The 19402-nt window shown below is 40.0% G+C and overlaps 1 protein-coding gene across 3 annotated transcripts in view; it reads left to right on the top strand.

Annotated features, from left to right (window-relative positions):
• The first annotated feature begins 9622 nt into the window (after nucleotides 1-9622).
• The window catches only part of SYT1 (synaptotagmin 1), a 335539-nt gene continuing 325759 nt past the window's right edge, over nucleotides 9623-19402 (top strand). The window contains exon 1 of one of the 3 annotated variants that reach the window (XM_066549876.1): nucleotides 9623-9787. The gene's annotated coding sequence lies outside the window, so the exon portion shown is untranslated. Of the gene's footprint in view, nucleotides 9788-11311; nucleotides 11331-19402 lie in introns of those variants that run through there. The other 2 variants (XM_066549874.1, XM_066549875.1) reach the window with 2 other exon arrangements.

The raw sequence follows: 19402 nt of genomic DNA, 5'->3' as shown, positions 1-19402 counted from the left end.
ATTGTTTTATTTTACGTTATATACTGTTTCTGGTTTATTTTAGAAAATACACTGATTACTTTACTTTTATATTAATTAATTTCATTTCTAATACTGCTATATTACCTTTACTGCTTTATACTAGCTTTATTACTACTATATAGGCTTTCCTACTGCTGTAATAGAGGTCAGTATATAAGTTATCATAGAGCTTATAACACTTAATTGTAGAAACATAAGTACCATTATCCCATCTCAGAGCGAATCTGTGCATGACTGCTTGGAAAGGAAGTCACTAATGTATAATGAGAGGGCTCAAAAGTAAGCAAGGAAAAGGTCCTGAGATATCTACTCCAAGGCTGGATTATATGAATGAAGATGAAAAGCTGAATTAAAAATTTTGAGCTACATGAAGTGTTGTATAAGTGTACCTGATATACTTTGCAAAGGTGATTCATAGACTAAGTCTGTATTTGGTGCACACTTGAGCTGCATCCACTTTGCTGCAGTCTGCAGATTGTGTCCCAGATTGGTTTCCCCTCAATACAATATCTTCTTAGAGGTTACAGATAATTATAGACCATTATTTTGCATTTATTGACCCTCAATTTCTGTTTCAAACAATGCTGTAACTGTCCCAAATACAGGGGCAGCTCTCTCCTTCCCAAAGCCCATAGAGCATTACGACAATCTAAATCTGCTCTGCAGACATCCTGTAAGTGAGTGGTCATTCATTTCCACTCTTCTACCTGAAGAACAAGGACAAAATCTTTTAAGCAAATCCTAACCTCCTACCAGGATAGACTGGACTGTAGCTGCATGAGTGCAATCTGTTCTTTCCTGTCTGGAAACTTTGGACAAATTAAATTAATTTCAGTGGAAAAACATCCATCTCCAGGCCTGGAACAGCTTAAAGCAGATTTTCAGGATGATGGTGAATTTCAGGACAAGAATAATTGCATTTGCCAAGTGTTTGGTGTACCTCTCTGAAGCTCCAGATCTCAGAAGGATGTCATTACCCTTTCAAGGTTAGTCACTCCTGATCATTAGTTGAGCTAAGAGAATCTACTGTCAAGATCATAAATTTGCTCACAGACCTCATGTATATCATCCATAATGGTATGGTTTCAGAAGAATCCCAATACTCCCCCCACAGGAGATTCCCCAACTTTTTAAAGTAATAAATGGTGTTCACATGACCAGTAGACCACCACCCTAGGAGACACAGCTCTCTATCAGGAGGGATGGCTGTGGCCCCTCACAGGTTGGTTCATGGACTCCTTGACACCAAATTCATGAAGGAACTGTGGGAAGCTGACCCATTTTGACTGATTCTGATCAAGGATGGACATGCATATGCACAGCCTTTCAATTTCTCAATGTATAGCTGCGCTTCTGAGTCATGAACGTGAATCAGCAGTATGGCGTTGCAGCAAAACTGGCCAACTATGTTCTTGGCAGTGTCAGCAAGAGAAGACCCAGGAGGTCAAAGCAAGAAATCTATCTCCTTATTCATTACTTGTAAAACCACATCTGGTGCATTATAAGGAGGTCTTGAGGGCCACCTGACTTGAAAACCTTTGTCAAACAAAGCCCTGAGGAACCTGTTCTATCAGGATCTGCTTTGAGCACAGGGGTAGAAGAGATGACCCCTAAAAGTCTCTCATAACCTCAGTTACTTTATAGATACATGACTATATGTCATTAGCAGCAAACCTTCATGGCCATGAAATTTAGCATGTGAAGACATCAAATCTTTTTTTCTCACAGAACTCTCTAACCAGCAGAAGAAATAGGAACAGAACCTCAGGTGGCTCCTCTGCATACTAAAAATACAGTTTTCTGTAGTCTGGCATTACTTCCTCCTTGCTGGAGGTCCTTCCAGAAAGGTACATAGATTTCTGAGATCCTTGTAAGCAGACATCGGATACATGACAGCATCCGTAGTGAAGTGAGACAAAATATGCCAAAAGCATCAGCTAGTCTCTGCAGCTAGTCTCATCTCATGCTCTGAGATGCCTTTTTAGGACAGCCACTGAATGTGTTTACCAACATATAGGCAGCACAGAGAGTCAGTGGACTATGCATCCATGGTAAAAACTGGGAGTGTAAAAACCATCAAATAGGCTTGGTCAGAGAATTTTTCATGTTCTGATCATCACTAGAGGGCTGGTGTGGTTTTTCAGGGCAGGTGTGCTGACAACAGTTTGAGCCTGCCCAGCTTCATACACAGGTGAATCTGTTGCCACTGTGCCTGCTACCATCTATCCCAGGTCAGTTTGCAGAGTACAGTATGTCACAGTAAATGAATCATTAGATTGTAATTAAACTGGCAAGTATATAAATAACTTTGGCAAATAACCTTTTTTCCTCAAAAGAAAACTATCAAGGATTTTTTAGAAGTGACTGCAGGAAAAAAATCAAACTAGTTCTATTTAAATAAGATTAGAATAGAAAGAAAACTAATATAAATCTCCTGGAAAAAGTCAAATGTAAATATTTTTATGAACTCTTGTATGATGAAAATGGCATGACTGGTTTCCTTAATAAAAAAAAGTTAGGTCAGAGACAAAGCTTAATAATTTTCAGAAGAAAAGCCAAACTGAAGAGAAAGCTAATAAAAAAACAGGTCTTAGCATTGAACAGGTCTTTTTAAATTTAGGATGAATGACTGATGCTCCAAAAAATCCCCGAGGTTATTCTGCAGGTACCTTTGTATTTATGAGGGAATAATGATGATAATGCCTTTCTGTGATTATGGTGGGAAAGTGTAGGCCATAGATTCCAGCAGAAGGGAGAAGGGAAGGAATGAAGGAGTCCATTCGAAGTCCCAGAATAACTTAATCTAGGCTCTCATCTTCAGAAAGAACATTTTAATTTAGAGTTCCAACATCAAAGACCATATGAAATCACCATTTCTTTGAAAATCCACACTAAAGGACAAGGAGATATTAGCCCAAATCCTTAAACTAATTAGTACCAAATACTCCTTTGGGCTGAACTTGTCCCTAGGATCAAATTACTGAGCTCAAGTTAGCAAGCTCTTAGTCCAATCTCAGTTTGGGCAAAGACAAGCTTCCAGTCAACCTTTATTATCCCCATCCTAAATTGCTTTTTAGTATGTTTTTTATTCTTTTCTTTTCCTGTAATTTATTTTGTTTTTATCCAGGAAGCATCATTCCTTAGTAGCTACTCCTATTCCTTAGTAGTTCACATACAAACAAGAATGAAAACGAACCAATGACTTAATGACCTTTCCATTCCTCAGCAAGGAGCCACTTTATTACTGTACCTGATCATCTGTCATAATTCTGACTGCAGACTTCACCTCCATCCCTAACAGAAAAGAACCAGTGCTGGCTCTTGCAGGAATACATGTAACATCAGGCTGAAGAGGATGACTATGACTGTTCAGACCATTTCACAGTGGACTGGCAACGTTATCCCAAAATATATTCTCAGATGAACAGAAAGGACTGAGAGGAAGGTAAAAGGACTGGCAAGTGAAGAGACCAAAGGCAAAAAGCCTAGCAAGGTGATAGGGGATTCTCAATACAGATTTATAAGCAGCTAGGGAAGATGACCTTGCCCCAGACTAAGTAGGAACTATTGAGTAAAGAAGAAAGTATGTCCTCAGAGTACAACTGGAGTTTCTGTTACCTTAAAACTTAGTATTTAAATTCAGCACTTGAATTAAAATTATGCATTGCTACATTAACTTCTTTAGGACTTTGAGGCAGTTTGATTTATAGAAGATAACAGTCTTAAAAACTGTGCTTTTAAGACAGCAGGTCTCACTACAGATTTATACCTAACTGTGAGGAGAATTAGGTTCACTGGGTAGGATTTATTTTTCTTTGCCTAAATTTTTTAAAAAGCAAGAAAGGCCTTCTTTTCACTAACATATTGTAATGAATAAAAATTCAGCTTTGACCTGGATAAATATCTATCAAGGTTTGCAGAAGAGACATTACTATTGACCTTATCATCTTAACAACACAGTTGGAGAGCTCTATTTCCTTCTAATTTATACTCACACAATTTGAAGGCTATGGCATATGCTATAGAAAAAGCAATAAGGCAAACAAAACAATTCTTTTAGTTTGTAAACAAAATGGTGTTTCTGACAGACAGAGTTGCCAGAGTAAATGCTAGCTTACCATATGGTATACTGGCTAAGATATTGCTATGAAGAAAGCAAAATTCAAAAATCTTTTCTACTAATTATATTAATGAGGCATAATTTTCAGTTCATTTATGTATGTGGTTTGCAAGCTTTTAAGCTCAATAAAAGTCTAGACATCAGAATGTACAGTGACTGCATTTTTGTAAAAGAAGTGAATACCTTTTTTAAACAGACATAAATTATTATGAAATAATGATTACTGTAAAAAATAGTACAATTTCTTGATTTGACATTTTAAATTCAAATACTAAGGTAATTTTACTTTGAATGAAATGACAATGTGAGCTAAATGAAAACAAACTCCCTTGAGAATTATTTATCATGCTACTAATATTCAGAAGTATTTTCTGAAATTTAAAATACATTAATGAGTTCTTTAGTAACTCTATCCCATTTTTAATTCACTTGGAAATTCTTGGCCTACTCTGCTTAGTTAGATGGTAGAACTTACCATGCTTTATGGCTGGGCTGGCTTCCTGGGCCATTTTTGCTGTATGTCTGCTGCAAAGTGAAGATTTCATGGACATCTCAAATTAGAGACATGAAGTCTAGGAAGCCTGGAGCCTTAAGATTTTACCTCTATTTCAGTGTTATAGTGTGATACTTATATTATTCACTCTCACTCCACTCTCAGGTTGGTGTAAATATAAGCATATTTTGCACTTAGAAGACAATTCATTTGAGCCTCTCCATACAGAGTTAAGCCTAATTTGTACTGGGGACATGGAATGTGCTCTCTTATGCACATTGTGATAATCATACATACTGATTTGAAAAAACATTGTTTAAGTCTCGACCCTCTCCTCAGAGGTAACACTGACTGCCATTACACAGATCTTCCACCTGCTTTGCCGGGTCACTCCTCAAAATTAAATTAGAAATGCCATTTCACATTCTTTTTATTACACAGTCATCCATGTAATGCATATACTAACTGTGGATTAGAAATTTTACATGAAGGAAGCCATAAGGCAAGGAGATTGATAATATCTGGGTGTTCTGGAAGCTAAGAGTTCAGTAGTTTGTCATTTTATATAGCAGATTGTGTTTTCTCTCTGAAAAGAGAACTGGGACTTCAGTCCAGCTCATCTTACCTTCACTGAAAAACATTTTTTTCTCGAGTACCATCCTGAGCACCTCTTTGGCAAAAACTGACTTTGAAAGAGGGGAGGGGGATTAGGGATGCAGATCTGACAACCCAAAAAGAGAATCCCTGAACTAGGGGCACCATCTACAGGGGAACAGACTGACACTGACTCACATCACTTCACACATTACATAGCTGACATCTGTGCAAAGCATATGCAAGTGGGTTTGGCTACACTTGAGCACCCCCTCAGAGTACTTCTGTTTTCATTTTCATTTCTGCTGCCACAGTGTCCAGGAGCCCTGGGCACAAAGCAGGAGCTCTCAGCGTCAGCTGCTATACAAATGCAGACTAAAAGAGACCATCTCTGCCTAATCAACTTAGAAGCAGCAGCAGATGTGTACAGATCAAACAGAAGAAAACAATGAAATCAGATGACAAACTGAGACAAACATCAGTGAATGGACTAACAAGTTCTTTGATTTTACCCTTTGATTTTTAGCTATGATTAAAACCACAAAACCCCAACACTTATTCTCCACTCTCTCTACCCAAATGATAATCACACACGTTGTTAGAAAAATCATCTTCAAAGATGATTTGCTTCATGTAACACTTCCATTAGTTGTGTATAGTTGAATAGTTACTCCAGTATTTATTAATTTTACTGAAGGTCAATTGTCACTTTGGGGACGTAGCTTTCTCTCTCTGCTTTCATGTCTTCCATTCTAAGTGCATCATCACCACTCAGTAGGTATTATGTAAACTTTACCGAAACCAAGAGTGTGACAACAGAACACCCAAATGGGATTCCAAGTGTTTAATTCTCAGCTATACAGACCAGCTCTTGGATTCCCAGTCAACTGGAAAAAACACCAAAACAATCAAGAACAGAAATTTAATATGTTAGAAGAAATTTCAGAAACACGTTCTTAAACTACAGCAATCGGAACCTAATTTTAAAAGCTGTTCCATTTCCCTAAGCAAAACCCAATTCCTTTATCTTGCCATAAAAGAACTTCTCCAAAAACTAAAAACGTGAGGATGAAAAAGACCAAATAAAAGCATAAACAGGAGTAAATTACATGATAAAGAAGAACAAAATAAAAACATTTTTCTGTTAAAGACAGGGATCTGCAACCTTGTGCCACACAAAGCCAGTTCAGTTAGTTTACAGATCTACCTGGTAAGTAAATTGACATGCCACCAGTTTTATTTACTTATTTACCTGCCAGTGATTTGCTCTCAGTATTTATCTGACTTCCCATCTTGTACATCTATTTGTGGCAGTTGTGATACTTGGTCACACAAAGGGTGACCTACAAAAGGAAAAAAGTCAGAGACCTGATTGCTTTTTTTTATGTGTAACAACTGCTGTTGCTCCTGAATTAGCCTCAGTTCAGCGACTGCCATTCTAGCATCTGCCCTTTATATGCCATAAAACTTGCCAGGATAGGCCCAAGAATATTGGTTTCATTGGCTTTGGCCCATGCTTCCTCTTTCTTTATGGATCAAGCAGGAGTCTTTCATTTTCAAAATCTAGTTTTTATGGCTCATATTACTTTCTAATATTGAGGTTGTACCTTGAAGTCACAATATAAAGAAAGTAGAAAATAAAAAAGACAAAGACAAACAAGGAATAATTTCTGGTCTTGGTTTTTATTCTTTTTTTTTATGCACCTGTACATTTGGCTCAGTCAAAGTCTAAAACAAAAACAGGACATATGAAAAATATAATGAAGTCTAGTTCTTCATGGTATGTAGTAGGATTCCTGATGGAACTTCTAAATGGCTGACACTATTTAAAATTATCTTCTGATGCATTAAAACACATTAAATTTTTAAAAAATGACAAAATAACAAAATAGATCTTAGAATAAAATTTCTTCTGGATTTGCATGTTTCTTCTTTTTTCTCATAATAGGATCCTTTCTTCTTCCCTAAACACAACTGTGGAAGAGTTAACAATAACAAATACATTGATCTATGTTTCATGATTTTAGAGGCTAGCATTTGGCTACCACTCCAACAAGCATTCATCAAATGGCTCCTGAGCTCTTCTAGACAAGAGCATCCTTGTCCATTCAGGATATGTATGTCATTCCTCAAGCCTCACAGCTTCCTTTGGTATAATTAACATATGACTGGATAGTAACTACCCATTTCCTTGAAAAGGCTGTAGTGAAATAAAAATTGCAGGACTGAAAACCTCTTTCTGTATGAATAAACCTTTGAACTTGAAAAAAACTGAAGGAAGCAACTTTTGCAGCAATTCTTTAATTGCAAACAACCAAGCTTAGAAAATAATAGGCAAAATCTCCCCCAGCTGCTATGACAGCTGGTTTGGGGGGCTTTTTTGTTTGTTTCTTTGTTTGTTTTAAACATAGCAGAACAATTATGTGTGAGCTACCACAGTCAGAGTGCAAAAGTGTTGGTATACTCTTCAGGACTACGACTAGATAGCATTTCTGTTCCTTACTGTCTCTAAACTTAGGAAGGGCCATTGGGCTTCAGTGATGTTTCTTGTCTTTGCTCAAACACTAAGACAGCATATGATGTGTCATGCCTTGTGAATGTCAGACTCCCACAGACTTCTGGCTGTGTGGCTGTTAGAAACTCAGCATCAAGTCCTCATAATTACTAGCACTGAAATGTGTGGGTTTTTTAACTGACCAGATAAATGATCCTGGAGAAAATAATCCTTGGTATCTATTGTATTGGGACAGAGAAAACAGCAACCCTTTTAAATCACATAGAGTAATCTGAACACAGGTGATACTTCTGCATATGCAGTTTAAATTATGGTTGTTCCTCCTTTCTGTAGCTCAGTAAAAGCTTTACAATGTAATTTCTGTTGCATTTGCTTTCCTTCTCTCCTCTCATGATCTAATGTGCCCATACAAGAAAAACTGATATTCTGACTAACAGACCTAAGAAAAAATGCAATCAGAAAAACTGAACTGGAAAAGGGCTGTGAATTTTAGAGTCAAATCCCAGCATGAAAGTATGGATGGGGAAAGGCAGAATACAGTCCTGTTGAAGGCACAATAAGTCACCTACGAGATGTGCCTGGGGGCTGCGTGACTTTCTCAGTAACCTGCTGACGATGGCATACGGGCTCCTCTCTTTGCCAACATCTGCTACTTATATTAAGATGTACTTTAGGTAAATTTCACTCTCAGTCAGTGTAATAACAGAAACCAACGAAATGGTTGTGAAATATATTACTACTTTCTCAAGTTTTCTTAGAACAACTGTAATCCAGCAGGATCATGTACAGTAGTGCATCAAACCTGGGCTACAACCTGTATGTTCAGCATCCTGTAACCAATTAAAGCTTATGGGAAACACAGAAATACCACCCTGTTATGTTTACAATTGTGCAGGTAGAATTGTTTTCCTCCTCTTTGAGGGATATTGCTTGTTATCCTCTTTGAGGGTATAAATGCAGCAGTAATATATGCTGAGGAACAAAGAACTTTAGTCTGTTGTGTTTTCAAAAGCTGAGCTTACATCTAAATCTATTTCCATTTCCCTCTGGAACCTGAGCAACTTTTTATGTTATATTAAACATGAGACAAATAGGGTAGATCTAATTAAAAGTTGAAGAAATGTGCTTCCCTTAATTGAATTTGTTACAGTTACATTTTGCAGACCAATGTTAATCAAAGCTCCAGTTCAGAGTGGATGGATCAAGGGAATTAGGTTAACCCTTGCACGTCCTTACCTGAACACGGGATACAGTCTGCTCTCGCCTAAGCCACAGAAGCCAATTACGACTCACCGCTGGGTCGCGACTGCCCGGGGCGGCGGCACAGGGGGGGCGCGCACCCAGGCTCGCTAACAGTGCCAACTACGCCTGCCGGGGGTCGCCGCCGCCCCGCCACCTACGGGCGAGGGCCACCGCCGCTCCTCGCCCGGGGCACCCGGCTCGCCCGACGGCCGCTGGGCTTGCGGCACAGCGCCTCGTGCCTTCCGGCGGCAGCGCGGGGATGCCAGCCTTGCGCACCGCGCGCGGGGATACCCTCCTCATCCTCCCCATCCCCGTCCTTCCCCCCGCCCGCCGCCGCCCGGCCCCGCCCGACGGGGCGGACAGGGACCCGCGGCCGCGGGATGGGCGCGGCCGGCGCGGCGGCTCCACCCTCGCTGGGCGCCGGGCGATTGGCGGCGGGAGCGCGTCTCCCCGCCCCGCAGCCAATGAGGGCGGCGGGCCGGGGGTGATGGGCTGCCTCTCGCGGGAGGGATTCCTGGAGACGCTGCAGTGTGGCGGCGCTCCCGGCGCCGCGCAGCCCCCGTGCCGCCTCCGCCGCCCCGCCTGCCTCGCCTTGCCCTGCCCGCCGGCGGCCGCCACCGCCGCCGAAACTTAACGCCCGGCGCGCCGCCAGCCCGCCGAGCGCAGGGGGCTGGGGCAGCCTGCCTGCCGTGCCGGGGGCGGTCCGCCCGCGCCCCGCCGCGCACCGCAGCCTCGCCCCGGGAGCTGCCGCCGTGGGGAGAGGCTGAAGGACGGAGCCGGCTGCGCCCGCCCCGGTTGCCAGGTAAGGCAGCGCTCCGGGGCCGCCCGCAGCCGCGCCCGGGCGGCGTCGCCTCGGGCGGGGGGGGCTGCCCGCTGCGCGGGCGGGGGGAGCGCACATGCTCCGGGGGCGGCTGCAACGCCGCCCGCCTGCCCGCCGGCTCTGCCCGCACTGCCGGGGGGCGGGAGCCCGCCCCCGGGGCGCTCCCGGCGGGGGTGGGGGCGTTTACGGGAGGGGCGACACAGACAAAGGGGACGCCCGCGCCCCCCCACCCCCCCCAACCCCCCGCCGCCCTCCTTGCTCCCCGCCCCCGCGGAGCTCCGCCGTCGCCCTCCGCCCCGGCTGCCGGAGAGAGGGGAGCCGTCTGCTCCGCATCCCTCCATCGCTCCCCGCCACTGCCCGGAGCCGGCGCCGAGGCGGCCGCCGAGCCAACTTGTTCCTCCGGGTGTCACCTGGCCGCTGCCACCGCCGTGCCCCCGCCCCGGGCAGGGTGGTCTGTCCCGACGGTCGCCCCGGCGGAGGGCGGTGGGGCGCGGCGGTGCGCCCCGCCCCGGCGCTGGTCTCCCCTCCGGACCGCTGGAAAACAGCTAATCGTTAATGTATCAATTCACAAAAGCCTTTCCCTCATTACTTAGAAAGGCTGTCAGGCTAATGTGTTTTCTTTCCATGCAATTTCATCTTATCTGACATTGTTGCCTTCATACCGAATACCGCTTGCCCTGCTTTGGTTTGGGTACGTTCTGTTCTGGTTCCTAGGTGCACACGGTATGGGTAGGGGATCAGCGCTCTTTTTAAAAGTTAATTTTGCCTATCAAACTCTACTAGGTACAGTAGTAAGAAAGTGACAAAGAATGTTAATATTTCTTTTGTTTCTAGCCTTCTGAAATAAAGATATCAAACGACTGCTAGCTTCTGGTAGTCAGTATAGTAAATAAATTAAATGTAGTCATTGGAATGAGCCTTTATGGCACTTTCAACAATCTGTAATTCAATCATCTCTGATACAAGCTGCCTTTTGCTATTATTCATCAGACCCAGCTGAGTGATTTCTGTCAGATGGGAAGCGGTAGAGAGAAATCTCTAGGTAGATGTAACTGAAAAGCTTTCCAAGTAGAGTCCTAAATGAGCACAGAAAAGCACTTGGCCACAATCTCAAGACAGATGTTGGCATCCAGATAAATCATTTCTTTTGATTGTGTGGCGGGTGTCAAGTTTTATTTTCCTTATTTAATAGCCATTTGCGTGTGAAGAAGTAGCTCTATCTTTATTACCTTGTAAACTCAATGCAAAATGTTGTAGTGCAATAATATTTCACTGTCTCTGAAACAATATTTTCTGTACAAAGGTCAGCAGAGTAGTTTTAGATACGCATACATGTTGTAGATGACAAGTAGACTCCTAATCTGCAGCGCTGATATTGATCTCAGAGCTGCTGTGCAGTGTGCCATCCATGTTGCATGTTAATCTGTTACGCGCTGTTTAAATTGCTTTATTGTCCGAGAGAGTTACTCCATCCTGAGAAAGGGAAGATGGTACTTGCAGACCCGAGGGGAGTTTCCTTTCCCTGGTGAGTTGACATCTAGAGTTACAGATGGGCAGTTGTTTCAGGAGTGTCCCTGAAAAAGGGAGGGGGAAGCTTCTGGGTACAAGGACAAGTAGGCAGCGAACTAATTTGCTTTGTGAGGATGTGAAATGACATCTCCTGCCATGCTTAAAAAAGCATGCTCAGAAAAAGCGTAAGGAGATTGCACATGTGTCTAGAATAGTATTTTCTTGTCTGTCAAGAAATGACCTGATTTTATGTCAGATTTCCTGTTTTTGTTCCAAGCTTTTTGGATTTTTTAGTTCTATTAGTAGTGTCTGAGGGAAATATAATGTGGTGTATTACTTGGCTTGTGGTATAGTTGCTCAAAATTTGCGTGCGTACAGTTCATAAATTGAAACTATATAGCTTAAAAACATAGTGTAGGCAGCTTGAGTGAGAAGAGATAATTTCAAAAAGAACCACAGGGCATAAGATAATGACATACTGTGGGAAATAATCATACTCCCGCACTTGCAAAAGCATGAAATGTTCCAGTGTAGCCATTTCATACAAGCCAAATTTTCCTTCACATTAAGAGCGTCTAAGTGAGCCTTATTAATGTTTGATGTGAAAGATGCTAAATCCATTTTAGGGGTTGATACTGGAATTTAAAGAGGTAGCTCACAGACTAACAGCAGTTCTAATACTTCCTTAAACCAAATGTGAAAAACAATCAGTTGCCACGTATGCCATAGGAGCACAAGTGGGATATAGCCTCCTGTGTAACACTGATGGGCAAGAAACCCTAGAACCATATGGAACAGTGTTTGATTTAACAATCTGAAATGTTTTCCTACCTTAATCATAACTTAAATCAGATGTAAGAGATGACCAAGAACATGCTCAGTGTTGGTTAGTGTAGTGAAGGTGTGAGATAAGGGAAGGTTCTGTTTGTCAGAAACCTAGGGGGAAAAAAAAAAATCTATATTCTTCCAGCTAGCATAGAGACACCGGAAACATAAAATCAATTTTTATGGTCTTTTGGCAGGGTTGGCTGTAATAAGTAAAAAGAAGGAGCAGCTTAGTGTCTTGGTAGAAGTTTTTAAGCCACTCAGCTGTACAGAACTCAGTTAATTGATGTTTCCTTTCATGAAAATGAAGCTCTTATTTAGCATATTTTTGTCTTTTCCTGTCCATTCAGCAGTCTGATTACAATTTAAAAAATATTTGTATGTAGTTTTATATTTGCATGCATGTTTAAGCACACAGATAAACTCTTTACTGGGAACTGCTTTCTTAGTAAAGGGTGCACGCAACCTCGCATTACGTGCTGTGAGAGAGACATTAAAGTTTGTGATACAAATGAAAAGGACAAAAAAATATTTCTGCATATCTGGAAGAAAAGCATGGAGGAATTATTATGCATAGATACCATGATCTCCTTCCCTCTGCTGGTGATGCCTATATAAATACGCAGTTTCACAAAGAGAAATACTTCATCATTTGATTTTACTTTGATTTTCTATAGAATGTTTGTTTTAGACATAACTCCGTGTCTGGGAAAAAAACTTAATTAGAAATACAGATAAGGGAGCAAACTTAATTTGTGTTTACTGCTGACATTTCCTAAAGATACTCGAGGTTAAAATAAAAGCATTTGGCAGACTAAGTAAACAAAGCATTGGTTTAACAAATATTTTCAGGATCTTTACGTACAAATGTCATCTTTGCTAGAGTAGGCTCTACTCCTCTCTCATACACCCCAGTAAAAGTGGGGGTGGTTTTACTGTTACTTCTTCTACAAAAATACCAGACACCAAAGCAGAATGCATTAGGAGGAGGACAACTGACAAGGGTTTTTCATGATTTCTTCTGGTGATAGGCTAAGAGCAGGCTACAGGCAATCTCTTTCAGGATTAGCTGAGTGATTTGTGCAGTAGCATGTGGAAAATTTTTTTCTTGTTTAAATAAAAAAAAAAAGTAAAAATATTTACTAATACTAATTTTTTCTTTGAGTCCTGTAATGACTGAAAGCTGGATGGGAACTGTAATAGGAACGTCTCCTTATGTACTACTTTTGACAAATGTCTAATCAGTATGTTTTAGAGGCCAGCTTTTCTCTTCTGTTGTTTTCCCCAAGTAGCTAAAGGAGGAGCACATCAATGGCTTATGAGAGAGCTGACCATTTTTCTTAACCTGTTTTCTTATCACTGCCAGTCTGGAGGTATTTCCCTGAAACAGAAGGCACTGAACACTTCTCCCTCTCCATACTAGAGGGAGTGGTGTTGCCATCTTCCAAATTCTCAGAATTGCAAACTCGGGATGCCACTTCTCTTTTCTAGATATCCCTAAATAGGCTCAGAGAAATCTATCAGAGCATGAAATAAATCTGGAACGTTTCCTGTGCAGTGTAGTTATCTGATAAGCTTCTAATAGTCATAATATCTTTTTAAATTGAGAAGATTGAACAAATTTTAAAACAGTCACAAGAAATTATCCAAATAATTAATCATCTCTGAAATATTATAGTTATATAAAAATTTCAGGAAAATAAAATTTTATTTAGGAGTGGCTAAACCTAATTTTGTTCTTTTAAGGATGTTGTCTGTAAGTTTCCTGGACACTATTCAGGATGTATGGCCAAATGTATTGTGGTAGCTTTAATAATGTATCCATAGCTATAATGACTAGGTAGTACAGTGCCTCAAAGCTGCTTAGTGATGTTTTAAGGAATTGATTTAAGTGATTAAAAATCCAGTTACAAGTTCTGTTTTGTACCTTTATCTTAAGGGTATTGTTTTTCTGCAATCATGTGGTTGAAAAATCAGTGTAGCAGTTGCAAATGGGAAAGCTGGTAACCATTCCTCAGCTTGGCTCAGAGACATGAGTTTACCCATGCACTCTCATGTCCATGCGTTTAAATACCTATGTAGATAGTGCAGTTAAAAATAACTGGAGTGCTTTTGTGCAAACCACTGTGGAAATAAAGTTTCTTTCACAAATAGCTTATCTAGTTCAGGGTAACAGTTGTGCTTTTCCTAGAAAATACGTCTGTGTACAGATGAACGCTTGATCCAACTCCTATGTGGAAAACTTAATGACCACTATTAGCATGTCAGGGTTTTTATTTTTGTTTGTTTGGATTTTTGTTTGTTTTATTTTGGTGGTGTTTTTTTGTTTGTTTATTTGGTTGGTTCGGATTATTTGTGGTTGGGCTTTTTTTTTTCTTTTTGTTTCTACTTCTTTCCAAAGCTATGGACAGCATTTCTTTACAAGCATTTATTTCTAGGATAAAGTATTAGAGTTGGGAGGAATTCCTAAAGTATTTGATGATACAAATAGAGACGGGAAGGGTTGTATTTTTAAATTTTTTACAGGATAAAGTGATAAGGAAAACTTAGTGGTATGATGTGTTGATAGAAGACACAATATACTGGCAAATATTTGAGGGTTAAAGAATGATAGTGTAATATGTCCCAATCAAAAGAGTTTTGAAACTTTTTTTTGAGTTAAAAAATGGCTCTTTGTGTTTCTTGTTGATAATGTAAGTTTTGTGTTTTGAATTCAGTAAGGCATTTTATTTAGTTCAGGGTGATGTTCTAGTTGTAAAAATAATACTGTAGAACAGCACTATTGTCCAGGTGAACAGATTTTTTTTTTTTCCATGTAATAAATTGCAGAACAGATAGTGTATGGGGAATTGCCATCTCCATTATTCCAATTCTTTTCATTACCTTTGACAATGATCTGGAATAAAATACAAAATCCATATTCATGAGAGTACTTCTAGGTTTTTTGTGCCAATTTTAATAAAGTTGGAAAAAGTGCTTTTATAGACTGATTTCATTTGCTTTCTTATTCTACATCTGAATGTGTTTTAACAAAGTGCACTGTAATACTTTTGGCTACTTCCAGTAAAAAAAACCAAAAAGTGATTCCCCCCTAAAATACTGGTTGTGAGAAGGATTAGGGATTACAGCCAGGTAATGTGATCTGCTCTTATTTCAAAGAGAAAAGAAGTTGTATGCAGCTGTAAACACTGACTGGAGTGTTGAGAGTAGGAGAGGTGCCTAACTCAGAAAGGATGCTGGACTAGAATTAGTTTAGAGGAGGGGCTTGAGTTGTCCCAGTTGGGATGTGTCTAGTCTGTTTCCTAATGGGACTTCTAAAAGCTTACTGTTCTCTTTGCAAAGCTGGATATGCTGAAAGGCTTCTTGATCCCCACACAGTGAAAATACCAGTGTTAAGTTGTGCCCTGATACACAGAAGTTCACTCAGCAACCTGGCTGGGTACACAGGGTACTAAAGCCCAGACCAGAAATGAGCTATCAGTGTTTTGTCCATCAGGGTAGCAAGTGTATGAGCAGATGACACCTTTCTGAGCAGATTGACACCTTTCTACTTGAAGACTGTAGATTAGTATTTTCTTTTCTTTTAACTGGACCAGGTACAAGTTCTAGATTTGATGTTGAAATTGCTGGATTTGTGTTAATCCTTGAGAATGGAGAAGGTTATCACCTGTCCTTTTGACCTAAAAATCACCAGCCCGTTGAACTTGCTGCTATTAACTCCTATTGTGTCTCTTGGATTAAATAGCATTTGTTGTAAAAGATGTGACATGTAGCATAGTGTGAAGAGGTTCTGTCTGAACTTCCCTTAAGCTGCCCTTGTATGTTATAATCCTATTTCATCCATTGTAACTGATGAGACATTTTTGTTTATTTATCTAACAAAAATGACACATTTTTATTTATCTAACTAGTGCTAACTCTTCTTTCCATTTATTTTGTTCCTCTGATGTGTCCTAAAACTATAAACTGTGCTTATTAGTAGGTACTCACTTAAAAAGAGAATTCCTGTTACTCTCTGAGATGTGGGAGTGCCAGTGCCCTGTGTTTCATTGTTATGGCCAGGATTTGTGTAAATAGGCTTTAGTTTCCAGATGCCCATCAGTGAGATGATACCAGAAGGATGGTCTTCTGTCAAACCCATTCTGGGTTTGGAACTGTCTATGCAGGTGGCAAATCTTGTGGCTGGCATCTGAACCAGGGAATCCTGTCATGATTCTGCTTTGAACCAGGACAAACTTGTCTTGATTAGCATCTTCCATGTTCTCTCTGTGTGTCAGGATTTGGATAGTTAATTGGTGGCATTGGTAAGAAAACGGGTGTCTCTGATGAGAGGGCTACATTTGAGAGTGTACTCCCACTGAACTGCCAAAGGTGTTCTGGAGTAGTCCAGCTGAGGGTGGAAGGCAAATATGTTTTTTGACTGCAAGTGGAGTATTGGTTGAACTGCAGGATTTTTAGATCCTGAAATTAAAGTTTATGTATTTTCTAATGACCCAAATGTTTAATTAAAGATCTGTCTTTTATGCTCTTGCATTTGATAACTGTATCTGGGGTATACTAATACTTCCTTAAGCCTGACAGTGGGTGCCTTTCTGTTTGAGATTTTTGATTTCTTCATATTTTTTCCCATATGCTAATAACAAGCAGTTACCTTGCACTTGCTCATCATCTTTGACTTTCTTACTTCATGCTTTGTTAGCTTGCTCAGCTGCTAGTTAGAGCAGAGAAACACCCGGCAATATCCATGTGACCTTGACAGAGGTCACTTACTTCATGATGTGCTATAGCTGTGTAAGGCCTTTGCTGCTCTTATCTTGTATATTTGCTTTATTTATGTAAATCTTGCATAAGAGGATTGATCTGTTTGGGGGTTTTATTAATGTGTATTTACTGCTTTTTTTTTGTTTTTAGCTTACTAAATGCTGATAATGAAAAATTAAAGTAAAAATCATCTGGGACAAAACCACCTAAAGTCACATGCTATAGTTTTTTCTTGCATTTGTCATTTTCAAAATATATGTCTGTTTTTAATAATGACTTGAGCTTACTTTAATATTTGATATGCAAATATTTGCTTTATAAATTGTACACTGGCTTATAATTGTGAGCTGTTTACTCAAAATCAATTATTCTTTTTAAATACTGATGAAAGTTGTGTTATAGGTGAGCAAGGTGTAAAACATGCTATGGAAATCAGCATTTTGGAAGAATAATAATAATGAATATTTTAACTTTATATCAAGCAGCTAGAGCTCAGATTTTTGAATTCAAGACTGCTTATTCATGTACTGTCAATTAGATTCTAAAGCAAAAACCAGCTAAATGTCCATTGAAGGTGATTAACCAGTCTTTTGCAGGCATAGGAGGGTCTGTCTGCACTGTTACTTAAGGATTCAAATGAATCCTAAAAGCCAAAACTTTTTTCCTGCCTTTTCAGATATTTGTGTTGACATTTGGCTCTTAGAATGTCTGTGTGCTTCAGCTACTTTTAAAACAACATATGAATTCAGTGGTGTTTACTGATTCAACAGCAATGCTAAATTATTTACTGGAAGGGGTTAACGCCTGCCATTCCCTAGTCTGGGGTGTCACTGTGGCTTCTTCCAGTCAGTTCTATGAAGAAAAGTAATCTTTCTGGGAAGGTAAAAATCCAACCTCTTGGTGTAGTTTACAGTGTTGGCTTTAGGACTTTCAGGTAGGTAAATGTGTAAGTCTGAAAGGATGAACTCAAGGGTCGACAAACATAGGTGGATGTAATGAGTACTGAGCCTAGTTGAGATTGTTACAGTCAACAAATTGTTTAAGATTTTGTCTTCCAGTAGGCCAAATATTGGCCTTTTCATGGGTCCTTTTGGGATAAGTGTATTGATCATTCTGAAGACTTCAGGAATTATTCTGATGAAGTAATACTGAGGTAATACGCTGATGAAGTAAATGAAAATTTATCCTCAAACTGTGAAAAATATTAGCTCAGCCTGTCCTACTTATAGCTGTAGTGCTGTTAATATGCTTACAGGCAGTTGCTTCAATCAGTCTTAGAGGTAATTGCAGTCAATAAATTCTAGTTACTAAGTTTAAGAGATTGTATAGTAAATAGTGTAGAACTATGCTTAGTGTTTACCTTAAGCTGTAGTACTTAAAAAAAAGAGTAGGGGAATGTACTGAAACTTTTCCACTCCTAAAGACCATCAGCAAGTTTATTGATTGTGGTTAGTCAAGCTGTTGTCCCATTATTATTGGCTATATGAGTCTTCTGTACTTATATGTAGCAAGATTAGGAGGTAAATTAGAAGTGAGGTGTGTGAGTGGAGAGGCTCTGTGTTGTTCCATGATGGTCAAACATTTCATACCTGTTGCTGCAGAGATGAAGATGATAATCTACACAAACTCTGCCTAGCAGAGTTAGAACTAAACCTTAGCTGGCTGGTATCAGCATGTTAGTGCCTAAGACTAACATGTAATAAGCATATTCACCAAATGGGACAGCACCCTTGTACATGTGGATACAGCATGTAGAAATAGCTAAAAGTTAGGCTTTTTCAAACCTGTTTACCTGTTTTGTTTTTGTAGGCTGCTTGCTAGCCTGGACACATGGGAAAAATCAAAAGCAAACATCATAATGTGTGGTGGCCATGCTCCTTCTTTCTGTTTTTTTTTTTTTTTAATTTATTTTGTTTTAGGTTATTTTTATGTATGGGTGCTCTGTTAACACATGAATTCCAAATGAAGGTTGGAACCGGTGACAGCTGTTTCATCAAGAGCTGCTTCATGTTTGTGAGGAACGGTGTTTGCTCTGCGGTCTCTTTAGAATGGGGCCTGACGTGCCTTGTGATGTGTTTATGCTGTGCCTAACATAATAGGATCCAGATCTTTGACTGGGGACATGGGCTATTGTGCCAAAAAAAAAAAAACACCAACCTAGCCCAAATGTTGGAAAAAGTGCCATCTTTTAAGGCCCCCAGAGATCAATAAACAACTCACTGCTGTCACTATATCAACCCTCTCCTTTAAAGGGATTTTAATTGAATCATGGAAACTTCAGACCTGCAAATGTGAGCACTTGTCTGTTAGGTATTCTGTCAGATACATTTTGCTGGTCATAGAGTACTGTTCATACTAGGGGATTTGGACCTCCAGTTTGGAGCTCTATTTAGAAACTATGCTGAGTTACTCTTTTAAAACCTCTTTACCTTCAACCTGGCATAAATGATTATTTTTTCAGTTTTAAATAGAAGAAAGTGTCCTGTTTTCCAGTAATCATGA

The sequence above is a fragment of the Molothrus aeneus genome, chromosome 5, assembly GCF_037042795.1.
Source record: "Molothrus aeneus isolate 106 chromosome 5, BPBGC_Maene_1.0, whole genome shotgun sequence".
Classification (NCBI taxonomy): domain Eukaryota; kingdom Metazoa; phylum Chordata; class Aves; order Passeriformes; family Icteridae; genus Molothrus; species Molothrus aeneus.
This window is presented reverse-complemented; position numbering and strand designations above follow the sequence as displayed.